General features: G+C 46.9%; 1 long non-coding RNA gene across 1 annotated transcript in view; it reads left to right on the forward strand.

Annotated features, from left to right (window-relative positions):
* The window catches only part of LOC137624051 (uncharacterized), a 47602-nt gene that overhangs the window by 22000 nt on the left and 5881 nt on the right, over positions 1–19721 (forward strand). The gene's annotated exons all lie outside the window — the stretch shown is intronic.

A 19721-nucleotide genomic window follows, 5' to 3' on the forward strand; every position in this document is an offset into this window, starting at 1 on the left:
ACGTAAAGAACAGAAGGTTTGTATGCTGCACTGGAACAAATGACAATGGTTCCGTAACTGGAATACAAACCAACGCTATTTATGGGGGATATATAGGGGTATTACTTTCGGCAAAGCTGAAAGGAAAAGCCAATTGAATTCAGCGAGGGTTAACCAACCGTACTGCTAGTTAGCGGAGGGATGGGGGGGGGTGTTAGTAGCTTCCTCTCTCAACTACACACCTGTGACTGTACTTTGCTTTGCTTTTGGCTCGGATGGAGAACGGTTGTTACTGCTCCTCCTCCTCATCAATTTGGACAGCCATTACTAATCACTTTTTTGTTTTTTTCTTTTCAGTTTGTGTGTGCCTTCCCTGCCAGCCATGCGTACCTGCCCTGGGCTCGTCGATTGGCAAGTCAGCAGCCTTTGGCTGCACACCTGTCTCTTTCTTGTCGTTCCCCAACGACTTGTCGCTCTCCAAAAGAGGAAAGTAAACGTCACCAGACGTGCGCTCCTCACCTCTCGCCGATGCACTGATCGCTCAGATGATCGCCAACAGACGGATGTTCATGACTGGGCTATTATAGCACATCGGCTCCAAGAACCAGCCTCCCGATAGGTGCCAACGTTTATTAGATCTCCAGCGCTGATTTGAGCATCGTCGATTGTGGGAAGAGAGGCCTGCGAGACCTTCTCCTCCTCGAGCTCTGGAACTCCCACCTGAGAGACGAAAGTCTCCTCCCCATCGTTCACCGTTGCCTCGTTCTCCTCTCCGCAAATGCAGAACATCACGCTCGCCTGGGAGAGCGGAAAAAAGCAAACTGCAGGAATTTAAGATTCCGAAGAGACCATCTTCACGGTCGATTCCTGTTGCTCAGAAGGAGACTGCAGCTCCGCATCCTCCCTCTAACTCCTCCTGGATGTCAGGTAAGGCTTCCTTGTGGGGTCCCTCTTCGTCGTTCTATATAGGGTAACTTTCCGACAGTGCCACAATCGGTCCGCAGCCGTGAATTGCAAGATCATGTTTTATTCATAGTTTGTTGTTCTCTTTATATCAATACATTATGATTTTGAGTTTTTTATTCATAGTTTAATGTTATCTCTATGTTCCAAAATATTGAGTTTGGAACCTTGGTTAGGGCAGTAACCCAAGCCTTTACGGCAGGTATCCCACCTGCTTATCCTTCGGGAACTCCCAGGATTCCCCTGGAAGAATCTTTCTCTACATTTTCAGACCCACGGCGAAGATCCACTGTCCCTCCCCATCAAGAAACTTTGGTTTCTTCTTCTCCCCTGAAGCGGAAAAGAGGAGTCCCTGATGAAGTAGCTTCATGTAGGGTCAAGCTGACCCCCGTCAGGTCGTCCAAGGGGAGGTCAAGTGTGGCCATACCCACTTCTCCTCACCCTCCTGCTCCTCACTCATCGATTCAGTCAGAGTTCTCTCTCTCAGGGAAGAGTCCTTATGTGACTCTTTCTGTCCTTTGCTCATTAAGGAAGTCCCACGATACCATAGAGTAGTCTCGAAACCCATGGAAGAGTCCATCCTTCCCCCTACGGGGGACCAACAGAAGGTCGTTCCATCCAAACCTCCTGTGCTAGAGACTTTCTTCCCTCCGAGGAAAGAGTCTAAGGATTCAAAAACTCTGTCAAAGTCCTCATTGGCGATTACAAGACCTGCGGAGTGGGTCAAGCAGTCTACATTTGACCACTTCGATAACGACCACGACCCACCCCGAGGTGATGTCTCGTGCGTGGAAGACAACGATTCGGCTGCCAGTCCCTCTTCAGAAGCTGAACAGAAAGAGTCAGAACATGGCATCCGGCAGGTTATAGCTTGCATGAGTTCACTCAGTGGGTTGACAGACCCATTGATGGCTCCTCAGGAGGGCAAGGTCATGGTCTTGGACCACATCTTTGGCACTCGGAAGCCCCCAAGAACAGTGAAGCTCTGCCCTGGTCTCAGGGACTGAAGAGTGCCCGGCGGAAGGTGTCTGCCCAGCTCTCCGAGTCCCCTAGATCTCTTCGATCAGGCTCATCATTAAAACTACTGCAACATCTGAGTGTCCAGCAGAGAAATTTTTAAGAGGTCCTTAACGAGTGTCTCCCGGCTCTTCCCCTTCACCATTCCTTAGAGGAACTTACGAAGGGGATCTCTCTAGAGAGACTCTTCGGGCTTCAAGTTTACTTCTCAGCTTCGGAAATTCTAAACAAAGAGAAAGTGGCGAAGTATGCCATACAGGCTACTTTTTGGCTGGATCTATGGTTGGGATCAGTGAGAAACCTGGTGCAAACAAAGGGTTTTTCCAAAGGAGGCTCCCGGAAAGCAATGGAGACTTTCTTCCTGTCGGGTATTCGGACTATTGAGTTCGTTGCCCACCATGTAGTGAACTTGTGGGCGAACACCATCTTATGGCTTAGAGATGCAATAATCGAGAGATTCCATTTCCAAGTCCCAAACTGCGAGATAGCAAAATTCCGAAACTCCTCTCTGAAGGGTTCCTCCTTGATCGAGCTGGGGGATGTCGAGTGAACTGCGGAGAGATGGAGGAAGTCCTACCAGGACTCCCTCCTCTATAGGGCCTTGACATCCTGCCCCTACAGACTACGTTCTCTCCCACAGACGAAACAACAGAAACCAACGCTGAACATGACTGCGGCAACAGACAACAAGGTGTCTAAAAGCCCCTTTCCTGTCAAGTCAAACAAGGCTCCAAGTCGTCCTGTGGAGGGAAGTATCCTAGAGGAGTCGGCCGTGGCCGCAAATTCTATGGGATTCCCCTGCTTGTCCACCAGTGGGGGAATGCCTGCATTGCTGCTGGAAGAGCTGGATGCAGCTTGGGGCTGAACCCTGGATAGTCTCCGTGATTAGTTCAGGGTATCGCGTCCCGTTCACTCAATCTCTCCCTCCATTGATCAAGACTCTAGTGTCAACTAGCTCCTATGCAAAGGGATCTGCAAAGAAGCTGGCTCTTCGGCCTGAAGTCCAGACCATGTTGAAGAAGGGCACTCTCTAAAAATTCCTCGGCGACTCCCCAGGCTTTTCCAGTCGACTCGTTTATGTGAAATAGGCGTCTAGAGGCTTGAGAACAGTCATCGACCTCTCAGCTCTGAACAAGTTTGTTAAACCTCGTTCAGCACGGATACGGTTTATTGGTTTGCGGACTGTGGCCAGATGTAGCACGCAGACTGCCTAGTGTCTGAATGCCAACCACACTCCAACATTCACTAAACAAAAAGATGAAATGATGGAATAATCATAAATCTGGGTAAAAGGTAAACAATCAAGAGAACTGGGCACTGGGCACCACCCCTCAATTTTTTATACTTGGCAAGGGGCCCCAGCTAGAACCTCAAATTTCCCTATTATCTTTCCTTGGGTTCCCCGTCTCTCTTTGCAGTGCTATGCATGGAGTTATAAATAAGAAGAGCCATATGCTTTCTAGGTAGCAGGTTTCCTCATCATATTTCAAGTTATTTGAACATTACAAATATGAGGAGAGAAGAAAAATGTTACAAAGAAAAACAAACTTCAGGCTGGAACAGGGAATATCTTAGGTGAGGAAGTGCATTGAAATAGGATTAACAAAAAAAAAAAAAAAAGCATTATTCAAATGATTGAGAGAGAAAAACAAATTTCATATTTTTGAAAATACAGGTCTACAAAACCAGGAGAGATGAATCTCTTTATACAGAACCTCTTTGGAGTCAATCCTCTAAATATTTAATCTACATATCGTCGGCGCCCACTCGTGTCCGAGTATTGGGCTCTGTCGTTAGCCATCAGCCTCCTATCTATGGGGTGGGTGCTTATGTCTGATGTGGCTGTTAAGTCCTAGTCTGTGGTGGAAGAGTTGCGGACAGTGTTCACAAGGGAGGGTAGGTGGTGGGTGGGGCTATTCTAATTGCTCTCTCCTTCTTCTCCTCCCAGCCACCTCATTTTGTCTCCTCCTCTCCTTGAAGTCCATGGTGCCATGGTGTACTGTACTCCTCCAGGTTTTCCTGTCCCTGGCTGTTTCTTCCCATGAGGAAGGATCGATGTCAGTTAGAGCCAGGGTGCGCTTTAGTTGATCTTTATAGCGCATTTTCGGTGCTCCTCGTGGTCTGGTGCCCTGGGTCAGTTCTCCGTTGAATATTTTCTTTGGGAGCCTAGATGGATCCATCCTATGCACGTGTCCTATCCAGCGGAGGCGGTGGTGGATGATGGTGGCCTCCACGCTGGTCAGCGAGGTACGTTCTAAGACTTCAATGTTGGTGGTGTGGCTCTCCCAGGGGATTTTCAAGATCTGCCTCAGTTTCATTTGTTGGAAGCGTTCTAGGTTTTTAAGATCGTTTCTATATAGCGTCCATGTTTCACATGCATACAGGATCGTGGAGAGGACTACTGCCCTGAACACCATTATTTTGGTGGTCATTGTCAGTGCGTGGTTGTTAAATACGCGGCAGTTGAGTCGACCAAAGGCGGAGTGGGCTGCCCTGATCCTGTTCTCCACGTCCTTTTTGCTTGTGGGACCTGATGTTAGGATGCTCCCTAGGTAGGAGAACTGGTCCACCTGTTCTAACTGTTGGTCATTCACTGTGGTATTGAAGTTTGGGAGCATCAGTCCTGGTGGATGTTGGACAAGGGTCTTGGTTTTGTCTGTGTTGACTTGCATCCCAAAACGTTCATAGGCAGAGTTGTATGCATCAGCTAACGACTGCAGGTCCTCTGCCGTCTGACCTGGGGTGGCATTGTCGTCAGCATACTGCAGTTCTCGCACTGCACACAAGCTGGTCTTGGTTCTGGCGCGGAGTCTGGCGAGGTTGAAAGCGCCTCCATCCATGCGGAAACGTAGGTCGACTGAGGGTGTGTCTGGGGGAATCTCGTTGAGCATTGCTGCGGTGTAAAGCGAGAAACACGTTGGGGTCAGAACACAGCCCTGCTTCAGGCCGCCGTTGATGGGGAATGGGTCTGAAAGAGAGTTCTGGTGGCAGACTCTCCCAACCATTCCGTCATGGAGGGCACGCACCAGCTTGACAAAATCGGGTGGGCAGCCATATCTTTTGAGGACAGCCCACATGGCAGGTCGAGGTACTTTGTCGAAGGCCTTTTTCAAATCCCAGAAGATGAACATTATGGGCTGTTGTTGTTCGAGGCTCTTCTCTTGTAGTTGTCGCGCACAGAAGATCATGTCTATGGTCCTGCGGGAAGGTCGAAAGCTGCACTGGGACTCTGGCAGGACGTCTTCTGCGAGAATAAGGAGGCGGTCAAGGAGAATCCGAGCGAAAATCTTACTCGCGATGCTTAGTAGTGATATTCCCCGGTAGTTATTACAGTTCTCCCTGTCTCCCTTCTTGAAGATGGTAATGATGTTTTCATCGCGGAAGTCACTGGGGAGGGTCTTGGTCTCCCATATTTTCAGTATAAGGAGCATCAAACGCTTCCTCAAACTGGGGCCACCGTGAGTGAGGAGCTCCAACGGGACGTTGTCTGGCCCTGGGGCTTTGCCGGGCTTCATGCGCTGCAGGGCCTTGTTGAAGTCATGGATGGAGGGTGGTAGTGCCATCCAGTGACGGACGGGATGCTGCGGGGTCATTCGCAGGAGATCGTCTGGGGTGTCTGCTTGGTCATTGAGGAGGTTCTCAAAGTGAGACCTCCACCTGGCCAGGATGCCCTCGCTGTCAGTGATGGTCGTGGCCCCATCCGCGTCCTTCAGGCTGCCCACTGATGAGCGTGTGGGACCGAATATTTCCTTTGTTGCTGCATAGAAGCTGCGCAGGTCACGTTGGTCAGCGAAACTCTGTATTTCTGCAGCTTTTCTTTGCCACCAGGTGTTCTGGGCTTCACAGATCCTTCTTTGGCAACCAGCTTCAGCCACCTTGTGAGCACATTTGTTAGCTGCTGTTGGTTGGTTTTCCAAAGTCAGGCGTGGTTGTCGTTTGGTTTCAATGAGAAGAGAGATGGTAGCATCATTCTCATCAAACCAATCCTGCCGTTTCTTGGTGGTGTAGCCTAGTGTTTCCTCCGCGGCACGGGCCATGGCGTTTCTGAGGGTGGTCCAGTGGTGCTCAACAGTGGCCTGACCCACGGGGTCTGCGAGGTGTTGTTCGCAGGCCTCCTTGTAGTTCTGTGCCACCTGTGGGTTGCGGAGCTTACTACAATCAAAGCGGTGGTGTGGTACGCTGTCAGGTGCCCTTCTGGGTGGTCGTAGGGTTGTCACGGAGAGTCGGGAGATGAGGAGTCTGTGGTCCGTCCAGCAGTCGTCTGCTCCGGGCATGGATCGGGTGATGCGGACGTCTCCTCGGTCTCTGGCTCTGGTCAGGACGTAGTCCAGGGTGTGCCAGTGTTTAGACCGTTGGTATCTCCATGTGGTCTTTTGTCGCTTTGGTAACTGGAAGATGGTGTTGGTTACCACAAGTTGGTGTTCTGCACACAGACCCAGTAGGAGTTGGCCATTGGCGTTGCAATTTCCAATGCCATGGTGGCTGATGATTCCTTCCCACAGGCGATGGTCTTTGCCTACTCAGGCATTAAAGTCGCCAAGCACAACGAACTTGTCATTGGCGGGCACTGCCTGGATGATGCGGTCGAGCTGGGTGTAGAAGGCAGCTTTGTCATCATCGGTTGAGGTCATAGTCGGGGCGTAGACAGAGATCAGGGTGAGGTGTCTGTCCCGCGTGATGGGGATGCGGACAGTCATCAGGCGCTCACTGATGGCCTTGGGAGCGAGGTTGTGCTGCTGCACTAGCTGGGAACGGATGGCGAAGCCGACACCGTGGATGCGAGGCTCCTCTATGGCCTTGCCTTTCCAGAAGATGGAGTAGCCTGTTCCAGCTTCCCTGATGTTGCCCTCTTCGGGTAGTCTGGTCTCGCTAAGAGCCGCCACATCAACATTGAGGCGGGCTAGCTCCTTGCAGACGAGGGCTGTACGTCGTTCCGGGCTGTTGGTGTTTGTCACGTCTTGAGGGTGCGGATGTTCCACGCACCTAAGGTTAATATTTTTTTCTTGTTATTTTGACTGCATTAGTGGGATGTCCGCCAGCCGCGGTGAGCTGACCAGACAGGTTTGCCATGTCCGATGTTTACCCCACCTTTTCTAGGGGCCTCCCCATGTGGGGTGGGCTGCGGTGTCCTCAATAGGCCAGCCCAGTCACGGGTCCAGCTGTCGAACTCTGGTGTCACGGCACCGTCACCAGAGAGCGACTGAATCTTAGACTCGCCGCCTGAGTGCAGTCTTGGGCTAAGGGCTTCCAGCTATCCAGGCCTGCCCCCTTCACCCACGGTGCTGTCGCCTCAGGACTTGCTGGTGGTGATGATGATGATGATGGTGAGAAAGAGATGAAGAAGGGTGGAGGAAACGACAGAATGCCAGTAGCTGGGTATATTGTTTTGGGTGGTCGTGGCTTTGCAACGGCCACGCACACACACTTGGCCCACATCGTTTTCACCGCGGCTCAAGACATATGAGATAGGCGGCTTCTCCGATGTTGGTTGCATCGGGCTGCCGGGTTCTTGTTATGTCAAGGCCCGCCTTGTTGCCTGCCCGACAGGCATGGCTCTCTTCCGCTGGTGCTGGGAAGCTCCGCCGTTGGGGTCTTGTTTGGTTTTATTTTGGAGTTTTCCTTCTCCTAGCCTTTGCCTATCTTAAATAAAGGAGAAGGCCTATAGGGGTCCAGTCTTGGTCTGGTCTCAAATAAAGGAGAAGGCCTATAGGGGTCCAGTCTTGGTCTGGTCTCTCAGAACTGGCCTTAGCGGTATGGTTGAGCCGGCCAGGGTGGATAAACTACCCCACCGCCATTGCCCAGCCCATCATTGGGACACTCAAGCCCCTCTACTGCAGCAAAGAGCTGGACCATCAGAGGGGCAAGTGTCCCATAAAATACAAATAATTCACTTTGTCAAATCAAAGGGTAAATTTATCCAAATCACTAAATTCATTAAAAATTCTTAGATTGAATTTAACAAAATTACTAAATTCTTGTTCAAAATTTGTCTTTTCACAAACGGATGCTATTCTATTCAACTTTCCAATTACATATATGATTTTACACATTTTAACTCCTAGTATTTGAAATATATTTCAAAACACATTATGAAAAGGAAGAACAAATTCAATGAACTGATCCCATAAGGACCCATATTTTTATCCTCATCCTAACCAACTCCGGTTACACTTCACAAGCACAAAATGGTCATGACTACCCAGGAGTTGGAAAGGGCACAAGACAGACATCAGTGGTGAGAAAACTGAACCCTTTACGTCCTTTGAACTGATACTGGAGTTAAACTACTTCAAGTTCACATAATTAAATAAGATGTCGTTTCAAAATTGTTAAAAGAAACAGCAAATAGAGTACGTGACAGAAGGAAAGTTGGCCAGGGGCCCCAAGAACAATACTATAGAGCTTTTAGCAACATCTTCACATTAATGAGACATTTAGTGGTACTGCTGTATTTCTGTAAAGTATTATTATTATTAATTAACCTCAACCCTAGTTGGAAAAAAACAGGATGCTAAAAGCCCAAGGGCTCCAATAGGGAAAAATTCCCCAGTGAGGAGAGGAAAGGAAATAAGGTAATGAAACCATATTGAAAAGTAATGAACAATCAAAATAAAACATTTCAAGAACAATAACAACATTAAAAAAGATCTTTCACATATAAACAATAAAAGAGACTTATGTCTGCCAGTTCAACATGAAAACATCAACAACATTAAAACATATTTCATATTTAAGGACTTATGTCAGCCTGTTCGACATGAAAATCCTCGTTGTAAGTTTGAACTTTAGATGTTCTTTTGATTCAACTTGATTAGGAAGATCATTCCGCACCTTGGTCAGCTGGAATGTCAAATCTCTTCAATGACATGGCGACACTTGATGGCATTAAAGTTGATCGAGGTCTATGAAGGTCTAATCTCTTGACAGAATATGAACGGATTACCTAGATATTAACTCAGTATAAATGTCCACAATGTATGGCCGAATAAGTAGATGGTACCGTTAGGTTGCAAACAGAACGTCCGCTTGTAATTGTATTTCCTCAAGTCAGGTCATGGTCACGGGGACTTAGGCTATTGCCTACACCCTCTTTGAAGGTTTCCTTTAGTTACAGAAAGAGACACAAAAGCCAAGACTTTGAAGATATTGGGTGTACTCCTTCAACAAAGATCCGTGCCACTTATCTCCCCCCCGTAATGTGACGCTTACGCTGACCCGGGCTTGATACCGCAGGTCCAGTACTGATAACACCTTGATCGATTTTCTAGAGTCTTGATCCCCATGGTCGTTGGCTTTTCTGAAGACATTTCACCATTTGGTGAAATGTACTTGTACTCTAAAAGTATGATTTTTCCATATTAAGAGTTTAAAGATTTATTCATCAATAATATATAAACGATAAGAATTATTATAAATGAATTAATTTAGTTTAAAACTTCCATTAAAGGTTTAAAGGTTTTTAAAGACTGCTCATGAATGGCAAAAGCAAGGGGCAGTGACATTGCCCTATCAAGCAGGACAATGCCCTAGAGAGGCTGACCATATTACATATGATTAGCACCCAAACCTCCTCTCCACCCAAACAAGGACCAAGGAGGGCTAGGCAATGGCTGCTGATGACTCAGAAGATAGACCTATAGGCTCCCGCAAACCCTCCATCCATAGCTCACAAGGATGGTTAGGTTACAGCGAACAAAGGAACTAACGAGTGTAAGCGGGACTCGAACCCCAGTCTGACGATCACCAGGTAAGGACGCTACCACCAGCCCATCACAATATACTGTATTTAAGATATTTTAAACCAAAATTTGGAATTGCCATCATTCGTCTAATACGGTTAGCGCGAATTTTAGAATTTCCGAGAAATGAATCGAAATTCGAGAGATGACCCATTACTCTCCTCCGCTCATCTCCTGAGACCAGGACTTGTCAGAGATGAAAGAACATCGTCTCTCTGCAGAGTCATCCTTGAAATCCTTATCAGCGATACCCTCTCCAATCTCATATTTCGAAATATCAGTGAAGGAATTTGGTCGAAGGGAGATAGTGTCTTGTGAAGTTAGGTTCTACATTAAATGATTTGATTATTTCATTTGTTGTTTTTTATCATTTATATATATGTTTATATATATATATATATATATATATATATATATATATATATGATAAATTTTTGCACATTTAAACGTGTTTTTCATATTTCAAATAAGCCATATATATATTAACCCTTTTACCCCCAGGCTTTATGGAAATTTCCAACCCTTAACCCCCAAGGGGTTACTTTTTTCCCAGCACATTTTGGTGTATATTTCTTTTAAATTGCTCTAACAGCCTTAATTTTTGTCATAGAGAGGTCAGGTTGGTCTCATTCTCTTGGAAAATGTCTGAATTTTCTCAAAAAAATTATCAAAAATATGAAAAAAATAATTTTTATGGCATTTTTTTGCAAGGACGTACCGGTACGTCCATGGGGGTAAAGGGATGGCTTTTGTGAAACGTACCAGTACGTCCTTTGGGGGTAAAAGGGTTAATACATTAAAGTCTGGATTCTCTTAACGACCGCGGGATCAGAGCCCCAGGCGAAATCACCCAAAGACTATAGTATCAGACCGGCCAGGATTTGAACCCTGGTCCAGGATACCTGTATGCCAGTGACCATACCACTCAGCCACGAAGAAAGATAAAAGTCAATGACAATTCTTCTGTACATATACCTGTCAAATTCAGGTTTTCTGTACTTAGAATTGAAATCAACTCATCTTCACCATCGTAGCTAATTGGTCGGTTTGAGACTTGGCATTCGATTAATGATAAATATCCACTGGGAATTTCTTTATAAATGCTTCTGGCTGGGCAAGGATTCGAACCTACGCCCTTAGCAAAACCAGTGCCTACTTGATTGGTAAAGTCGTCCCTGCAGGCATTGTTTCGGCTCATTGCATAGGTTCGAATCCTTGCCCAGCCAGAAGCATTTATCGTGAATGAATTTCCTGAGGATATACATTCCCAAAGGTAGAATTCTGTATTGAATGCCATTGTGGTTGATATTTACATTGATTAAAATCACGAATCTCTCTCTCTCTCTCTCTCTCTCTCTCTCTCTCTCTCTCTCCCATTAAGGTTTTTGAAATTGTAATTCTATAGAAATATTAGGTCTTTTCAGCCTTTTCTTGAAAGGTGCCATCAAAAGTTCTCAAAACAATTGCAGATTTCACCAAAATTCTGGTTCATTCATGCAAATTTTTAGAAGTCCAATCTACATAATAGATGTTATTACCGGTGACTATAGTTTTTATATTCACAAATGAGAGAGAATATGAACTTTTAATTCAGTTTCCTGAAAAATAACTAAGTAAAGTATCCAGAAGACTAGTGTCGGAAACTAAGCAATAGATGGCGACACTTTCAAATCAAGGACACTAAAGTGAGAGTAACAGTTCTAGATATCGATTTCGGATTTTATCATCCTTGTTTTTCTATAGTTGAAGCGAAGACTGAGGACATTTTTTTCTGTGAAATTTAGTGTACTTTGACAGTGGTGGTGTGTTAATTTCAAAATTTTATATTGGTGAGTACAGTAATAAGGTTTTATTTTTTGTGGTGTTGACACATTTTGGTTTGTAAAAAAAGGTTAATCCTTTACGTATTTAAATATGATAATACTACTATGGATAAGGACACTAGATTCTATGTATGGAATATTTGGGAAAGGTTCTATGTTACAACGTTAAACGGTGCAAATTTCAAATAGCTTCTCTTAGACTCCCAAGTTAGTACATTCTCCTTTTAATCTTGGTTTTAATTATGTGATTGGAGTTAGCCTTTGTGTATGTGAGCAGTGATTCGAACAGTGCAATGAAATCTAAGTATATTTTACTGTTATTTTTCTAGTGTTGATTATGCTAACATGCAGTGTTACTGGATTGCCAGGGCTATAACAACAGTTATTCAGATATTTTAAGATTTAAATGCTTTATCATTATTGATTCGCCAGTCTGAATGACTTGAATGGACAGTGGAAAGGATTACTAGTTTATTGCAACATTGCAATTTTCAATAAGTTTTTGCTGGTTTTTGCCGTCAAAACTTTAAAAATACTGGAATAGCATTTAAGTTTTAAAAATGGATATATTTACGTCAAGGAGTGATATTACTGTCAAAGCCTGTTAAAGAGTAAAGTTACGGTCTCCTGTATTTTACTGAAATACGGCTGAACAGTATATTTTTACCAAGAATTTCAGATTATAATTACGACTATTTTAGGTGTTTAGTTTCACAACTTTGATATAATAATTACGTAAATTCCCTTTTGATTAAGTGATTTTAATGAGTGCTTGTAGTTGGGCATAAGCTTGGCTAATTAAATATACTGTGAAACTCGATTGGCAACTATATAAAAAGCTATTGGTAAAAACTGGATTATTTAGTTTTTAATACAGTATTTTAAGTTTTTATGTTTACTGAATCCTTTAATGATCAGTGTCTTGGTATATAGAATACAGTTGCAAAGTTAGGGTTATGTAGGAAATTAAGTTAGCTTAGGTTTATAACTTATTTTGTAAAACTTGTTTGGTAATTTTAAACCTTTAATTCCGTTAAAGCATGGAATCCACACAGAAATGGCAACGAGTCTTTGGTGTGTTTAATGAAAATAGGTAAAGTGAAAATTTAACTTATTTTTTAGAGTAATTAGAGTAACATATAAAAAGTGTAATTTCAATTGGTTACACCAAGGTAATGAGGACTGATAAAACTATTTTTACCACTGGTGTTATTAAATAAGAATTCTTTTAAAGACTTATACTAAACGTTTTTTTGGGCTCAAGCCATGGCGTCCTGATGGAAGGTTCCTGTTTGGTAGCTTCCTTGGGTATAAGACTACTAAGATATTCCCAGAGAATTTAACCACAGGTTATCACAGAATTCTAACTTCTGGAGCGAGTATCTCAAAGGTTTCCCTTTAAGACATCGTAATACAACAGGGGACACGCATGTCTGGTCGTGCCACATAGCTATCTCCACCCCGAACAGAGTTAACGCTTCGGTGTGTAAGGGCTGAGAATAGCTGGGAGCCGTTCCACAGCTAATCTCACTCGTGGCTACTACTGATACTCGAGACGTAAACAAACGGACGCCATTGCTCTGATGACGTCACGAGCGTCTTTATCCTTTGTTTAGTAGCTGCCCTACTGAGACGGATTTTCCCTTGTGTGAACTTTATCGTTTTGCATCTTCGCTATGTCGTTACCTTCAGCCTCGCCTTCTTCTGGAAAGTTGAGTACAAGGTTCCAGTATTGTTTAATTAAGCTCTGGCCGTAAAGTAAATATTATTTTGCGAAATAATTGATGTTTTGTGGCAGAGCTGTGCCTCTACCGGACCCGCCATTTTATGGCGTCGTTGTTGTTTTGCATGTCTTATTTAGTTAGCCACAACAACGCTTCCGGCCTTATATACTAATCGAATACATTAGTTTATTTAGTCTTCATAGCTAGGAACTTTTATTTCGTGTTTAGACGCTTTTTATCGGTCATCGATTGACCTCATACCAGTCGGCTACTATAGCCCCCAGGCCAGGAGCCTATATACAAGTGTTCATGCATGAATTATCAGTGATCCTAGACTAAGTTATGAAGATAGTGGCATTATTATTATACAATACTTTTGACTAGTGATGCAAATGTTTTCGCCTTCAGGGACCATATAGGGGATAGGCTAGTCAGTGATTCTTACTAGCCTAACCTAACCTTAGGACCCCTATATGCTTCCTTCATCCCCTGCCTTGGCATTCCCTCTAATTAGCCTTGATCCCTTTTCTGAGTAAAGGGATTCATTGTCTAATAGAGTATTATATCGCCTCTCAGTCCTCCCTAAAGGAATGAACCCCCTTTAGGATTGCGTCTGAGAGTGAGGTTAGGCTAGCCTACCTCTATGGCTAGGTTAGTCTGCGACTTTCCTGCGATAGCGATACGTCTTCTTCCCTGCCTAGTTCAGGACTTTTAGCCCTGATCTAGGTCGGGTTAGGAAGGTTTCTCTGTTCCTTGCTGAAACTGTACTCTTGCACCGTTTTAGCCGATCAGCCTAATCTTAGGTTAGGGAGTGTCCTCCCTTCCCTTTGTGGCCGCTCTGGTACAGAAACCCTTCCTGGGAAGACCCCTCTCTTCTCCCTCCCCACCTATCTCTTGTATAGCCTAGCCTATGCTTAGGTTAGTTTATACTTATCTGTCCCCTGTCCTACAACTCCTCCTTAGGGTGGATGAGTAGGGCTACCCGAGCTTCCTTGTGCAGTCCGCTCTGGTACATATACCTTCATAGTGTCCTATAAGGTTAGTTCCTAGTGTAGCTCTGCATAAGGGAGTCTCCCCCCCCCCCATCTTGGGTGTCCCCTAGTCCTCCCTTGGGCTACCTGCTCCCGGTCCCTAGTGACCCCTGCATATGGATGATAGAGCCTGTCTCTATCATGGGTACTCCCCCTCAGGGAGGGGGAGGGATGTCTGGAACCCTGAAGGTACTTCCTGCATCCTTCCCCCCTCCCCCTGTCTCTCTATCTATCTGGGTGCCGGTCTCTTGCCGCCTCTTATGCCGGCAATACCTGCCTCTTGGTGACTTCCCTACCCTTGCCGCCAGCCCCCCGTGTTCCGAGGGACTGCCGGCTGCCGCCGGCTACTACCGGCGGCTCTCCTACTCCTTTCTAATCGTCCGCTTGCCGGTCGATCTCCGGAGTGCCGGCATATACTGCCGGCAACCCGATACTACCTGTACCATCCTTACCCCAGTCACCAATCCGGCATCCTCCGGCTGCCGGAGCCGCCGCTCCCTGCCGGCGTGCCGCCGTTGTGCCGGCGGCCGCCATCCTGGTATCTAACTGACTTTTGAAAATTGTCTGTTCTAATGCCAGAATCTATGCTGGAGCGAGCTCCGGCGTGCCGGCGGCTTGCCGGATACCCCGGAGGCGTCAAGAATACTTGCACCCCCTCTCTGTAGCTATCATAAGACTAAGATAGCCCTACCTGGCAAATAGATAAGCTGCTTTGCTTCTAAGATCAGTACCTAGTACTGCTCTATTAGTGATCATGCTGTCTCTTTGCATTCTTCTATTTCCAGCATGCTATGTGCATCTTAGCACGGCTGGTTGCCGGAAGCAGTTACCCTTAATGAGACCTTCTGGCTCTTATCTGGGAACCGAATGAATTCGATCCCAACCTTGTCCTTGGCTTTCCATGGAGTTCCAATATAATGGGAATCCTAGGAAACTGTATCCAATGATCTCGGTCATTTGGATTATCCCAGGACCAAGCCTTTGGTAACCAGCCGGGCGAGATGCATGGAGCGTGTTCTCCTTTACTGTTTCACTCTCTATGCATCACACCTTATAAGTTAAAATTAATGATTAATATTAACTTAATTTAAGAGCCATTCCTATGACTCCCCCATACTCATTTTCTCTTTCTTCCACAGGAGGAGCAGATGAAGTGCGATTTCGCATACTGTGCCGTGAAACGCTCCCAGTTTTACGGACATACGGCGTGCAGGACTCACGCCCCTTGCTCAGACAAGAGAGGGGATTGGAAGTTCTGGAATCCACTGGATTGTACGGTCTGCCAGGCCTACCTAGTTGAGGCCTTCCATAACCCTCCCTCAGCGGAGGTTAGAGACATTGCTCGTGAGAAACTGCGCAAGTGGGTGCGTGGTTTTCAGAGGAATGCCACTGGACCGTACCTGGCCACCGAAGAACTGAGGTCCCTGCTGTTCCCTAAGGCCTCCCCTGATTCAGTGGTTCCAAAGGAAGCAATCCCAACTGTCCAAATTACGGTGGAACCTGATGTGGTCATGGCTCAGTCCATGCACGAGTGTCGCCTAGATTCCGAAGAGGATGAACAGATCTCTGACGTCTCGGAAGACACGGAGAAGACGCTTATGGCTCAAGGAGCCGAAGAGGACGAAGACAAGGTGGAATACACCGAGTCGGAGATTGGAGCTACTCCCTCGTCCATCCCTCCGCCTACTCCTACACCGACGGATGTGTCCATTCCGTCTACCTCCTCGACCCCGGATCCTTCTTCCTCTACACAAGAACTGATCCGACTGATTAGAGCTGTCATGGACGACAGACTGAAGGAGAACCAGGAGTCCATCAGGTCTATGATTGGATCCAGAGAACCGAAGAAGATCTCGGTTAAGGATCTCCCAGCTTGCTCTCATGCCAACCCGTGGAGGTATGCAGAGCATATGGTTATTGCGACCGGCAGGATCTTTGTTAGTGACAAAATCGGCACGGTCCCGTTGGAAGATGTGGAATTCTTCCCAAGCTTCGAGGCCTACCCGGACTGTTACGTCCGGCTTCGTTCTGAACCTGCCTCGAAGGAGGAGACCGAACCTAAGGAAGAGATAGTGTTCGATCTCGCTAAGGCCCAGGCTATGCTAGCCTCCGCATTTAAGAGCAGGGGTTTTACCTGCTCTAAGCTTCCTGCCTTGAGCAAGAAGCATCCTACTTATGTCGCTCCCGACACTGCGATTCTTCCATTTTTGGAAAAGGCCTTGGCTGCATGCCTTAAGGCGGCGGAAGAAGGGAAACCCTGCCCTGCACTGGAGGAGTGCAGACCCTTCTCCATCGTAACGCCCCCTGACACTAGACAATGGAAAGATGTCCAACATACTTTCGTTGTGGGTAGGCTTGATCCTGACGTTGCCGGACGTCAGTTTAATGAAGACCTCCCTAAGCTCAATGATCACCTCCTTCGCCGGGAACAAGACACGAAGGAGAGGCTTGCAGCGTCTCTTTCTCATCAAGTCCAACTTGAAGTTATGGCCTGTGACACAGCAGTACCAGATCACTACATGGTACTGGCCAAATCCCACTTACTGACGGTAATGAAGGACTTGTACCATTTCATAAAGGCTCGTAGAGCCTGTCGTGAATTCGTGTTTGTCGGTGCCACCGTGAAACACGAACCCCGGAGGCTGATTTCCTCCAACATCTGGGGAAAGCACCTGTTTCCTTCGGACCTTGTCAAGGAAATAACGGACAGAGCCGCCACGGAGAATAGGAACCTTCTCCACAAGTGGGGCATGTCCAGGAAAAGGAAAACCTCTCAGGACGATGGACCTCAGCCTAAGAGGAAACCTCAGAAACCGAAACCCCAGCAACGTCAACAAAGACGTCAGTTTCCGGGACCCGCTACCTCCCAAGTGGTTGCCCAACCACAACAGACCTTTCAATTGGTCCCCCAACCGGTGTTGTCACAGTCACCGGTCTTCACCCCTGCCTTTGAACAGCCAACCACTACCTTTCATGCCAGAGGTAGAGGCTCGTCCAGGGGTGCAAGCAGAGACGCCTCTCGTCGTCCCTCCAGAGGTAGAGGAGGAAAGGGAGCTAGCGGCCGAGGCAACAAGTCCTCGGGACACCAGAAGCAATGAAGTGCTTCCGGTGGGAGGAAGACTCCGCCAATTCCAGGATCGTTGGACCTTCGATCCTTGGGCACACAGCATCATCAAGAACGGTCTAGGCTGGAGTTGGGTGCAACCACCCCCAATCTTCCAGCGGTTCTTCCAACAATCGACCCCCATTCTGGAAGAATATGTTCTAGACCTCTTGAACAAGAAGGTGATAAGGAAGGTAAAGTCCACCAGGTTCCAAGGGAGACTGTTTTGCGTTCCCAAGAAGGACTCAGACAAGCTCAGAGTCATTCTGGACTTATCCCCCCTCAACAAGTTCATAGAGAACAACAAATTCAAGATGCTGACGTTTCAACAAATAAGGACCCTTCTGCCTCAAGGTTCCTACACGGTCTCTATAGACCTGGCGGATGCCTATTGGCACATTCCAATGAACCATCACGCTTCCTCCTACCTAGGATTTCGACTCCAAAGGAAAAGCTACGCCTTCCGGGCCATGCCATTCGGCCTCAATGTGGCCCCTCGGATCTTCACAAAGCTGGCGGATGCCATAGTACAACAGCTCCGCCTAAGAAACGTCCAGGTGATGGCCTACCTCGACGACTGGCTAGTCTGGGCTCCATCGCCCGAAGAGTGTACAAAGTCTTGCGACGAAGTTACCCAGTACCTAGAACACCTGGGATTCAAGATCAACGAGAAGAAATCTCGCCTCTCTCCAGCTCAGAAGTTTCAGTGGCTGGGAATCCACTGGAATCTTCAGTCACACCGCCTTTCCATCCCCCAGAAGAAAAGGAAGGAAATAGCAGGGTCTGTCAAGCGACTACTGAAATCCAAACGCATTTCAAGACGACAGCAGGAACGAGTTCTAGGCTCTCTACAATTCGCCTCAGTGACAAACCCAGTGCTTCGTGCACAGCTAAAGGATGCCGCGGGAGTCTGGAGACGATCGGCATCCATCGCTCGAAGAGACCTCAAGAGACGGCTTCCAGACAGACTTCGACGCCTCCTAAAGCCGTGGTCGGAAGCAATGGCCCTGAAAAGGTCCATTCCTCTCCAACACCCTCCTCCATCACTCAACATCCACACGGATGCCTCACTGGAGGGCTGGGGAGGTCACTCCCACCTGAAACAAGCTCAAGGGACCTGGTCTCCACTATTCAAGACGTTCCACATAAACATCTTGGAGGCCATGGCGGTCCTTCTTACTCTGAAGAAGCTATCCCCGCCGCCCTCGATCCACATCCGTCTAACCCTAGACAACTCGGTGGTAGTTCGTTGTCTCAATCGCCAGGGCTCAAGATCGCCCCAGATAAATCAGGTGCTTCTCCCAATCTTCCGTCTGGCGGAGAAGAAGAAGTGGCACCTGTCTGCAGTTCACCTACAAGGATTCCGCAACGTGACAGCGGATGCTCTATCTCGGACAAACCCGATAGAGTCGGAATGGTCTCTAGACGCAAGATCATTCTCCTTCATCTCTCATCAAGTCCCAGAACTTCAGATAGATCTCTTTGCAACGAGCGACAACAATCAACTTCCTCTGTACGTAGCCCCGTACGAGGACCCCAAAGCAGAAGCGGTGGACGCCATGTCACTGGACTGGAACAGATGGTCGAAGATATACCTGTTCCCTCCCACCAACCTTCTGTTGAAAGTCCTCTCCAAACTGAGAACCTTCAAAGGGACAGCGGCCCTAGTGGCTCCCAAGTGGCCCCGGAGCAACTGGTACCCCCTGGTCCTGGAGCTGCAGCCCAAGCTGATCCCTCTCCCGGGCCCAGTTCTCTCTCAACAAGTACAGAAGTCGACTGTCTTCGCTTCATCATCGAAAATCAAGGACCTTCATCTCATGATTTTCTCTCCCTTGCCGCAAAGAAGAGGTTTGGGATCTCGAAGAAAAGTCTAGACTTCCTAGAGGAATACAAGACCGAATCCACGAGACGGCAATATGAATCATCCTGGAGGAAATGGGTCTCCTTTGTTAAAGCAAAAAATCCTAAAGAAATCACCATTGATTTCTGTATGTCCTTCTTCATTCACCTTCATGGACAAGGATTAGCAGCCAATACGATTTCAACCTGCAAATCGGCTTTGACTAGACCAATTCTATATGCTTTCCAAATTGATCTGTCCAACGACATCTTTAACAAACTGCAGAAAGCATGTGCTCGCCTACGCCCAGCACCCCCTCCGAAACCGATCTCCTGGTCACTAGACAAGGTGCTCCATTTCGCCTCCAACTTGGACAACGATTCATGCCCCCTCAAGGATCTGACTCAGAAAGTTATATTTTTATTTGCTCTCGCCTCGGGAGCTCGAGTCAGCGAAATAGTGGCATTATCAAGAGAAGAGGGACACATCCTGTTTGCTGATT

The sequence above is a fragment of the Palaemon carinicauda genome, chromosome 2 (genome assembly GCF_036898095.1).
Source record: "Palaemon carinicauda isolate YSFRI2023 chromosome 2, ASM3689809v2, whole genome shotgun sequence".
Taxonomy (NCBI): Eukaryota; Metazoa; Arthropoda; class Malacostraca; order Decapoda; family Palaemonidae; genus Palaemon; species Palaemon carinicauda.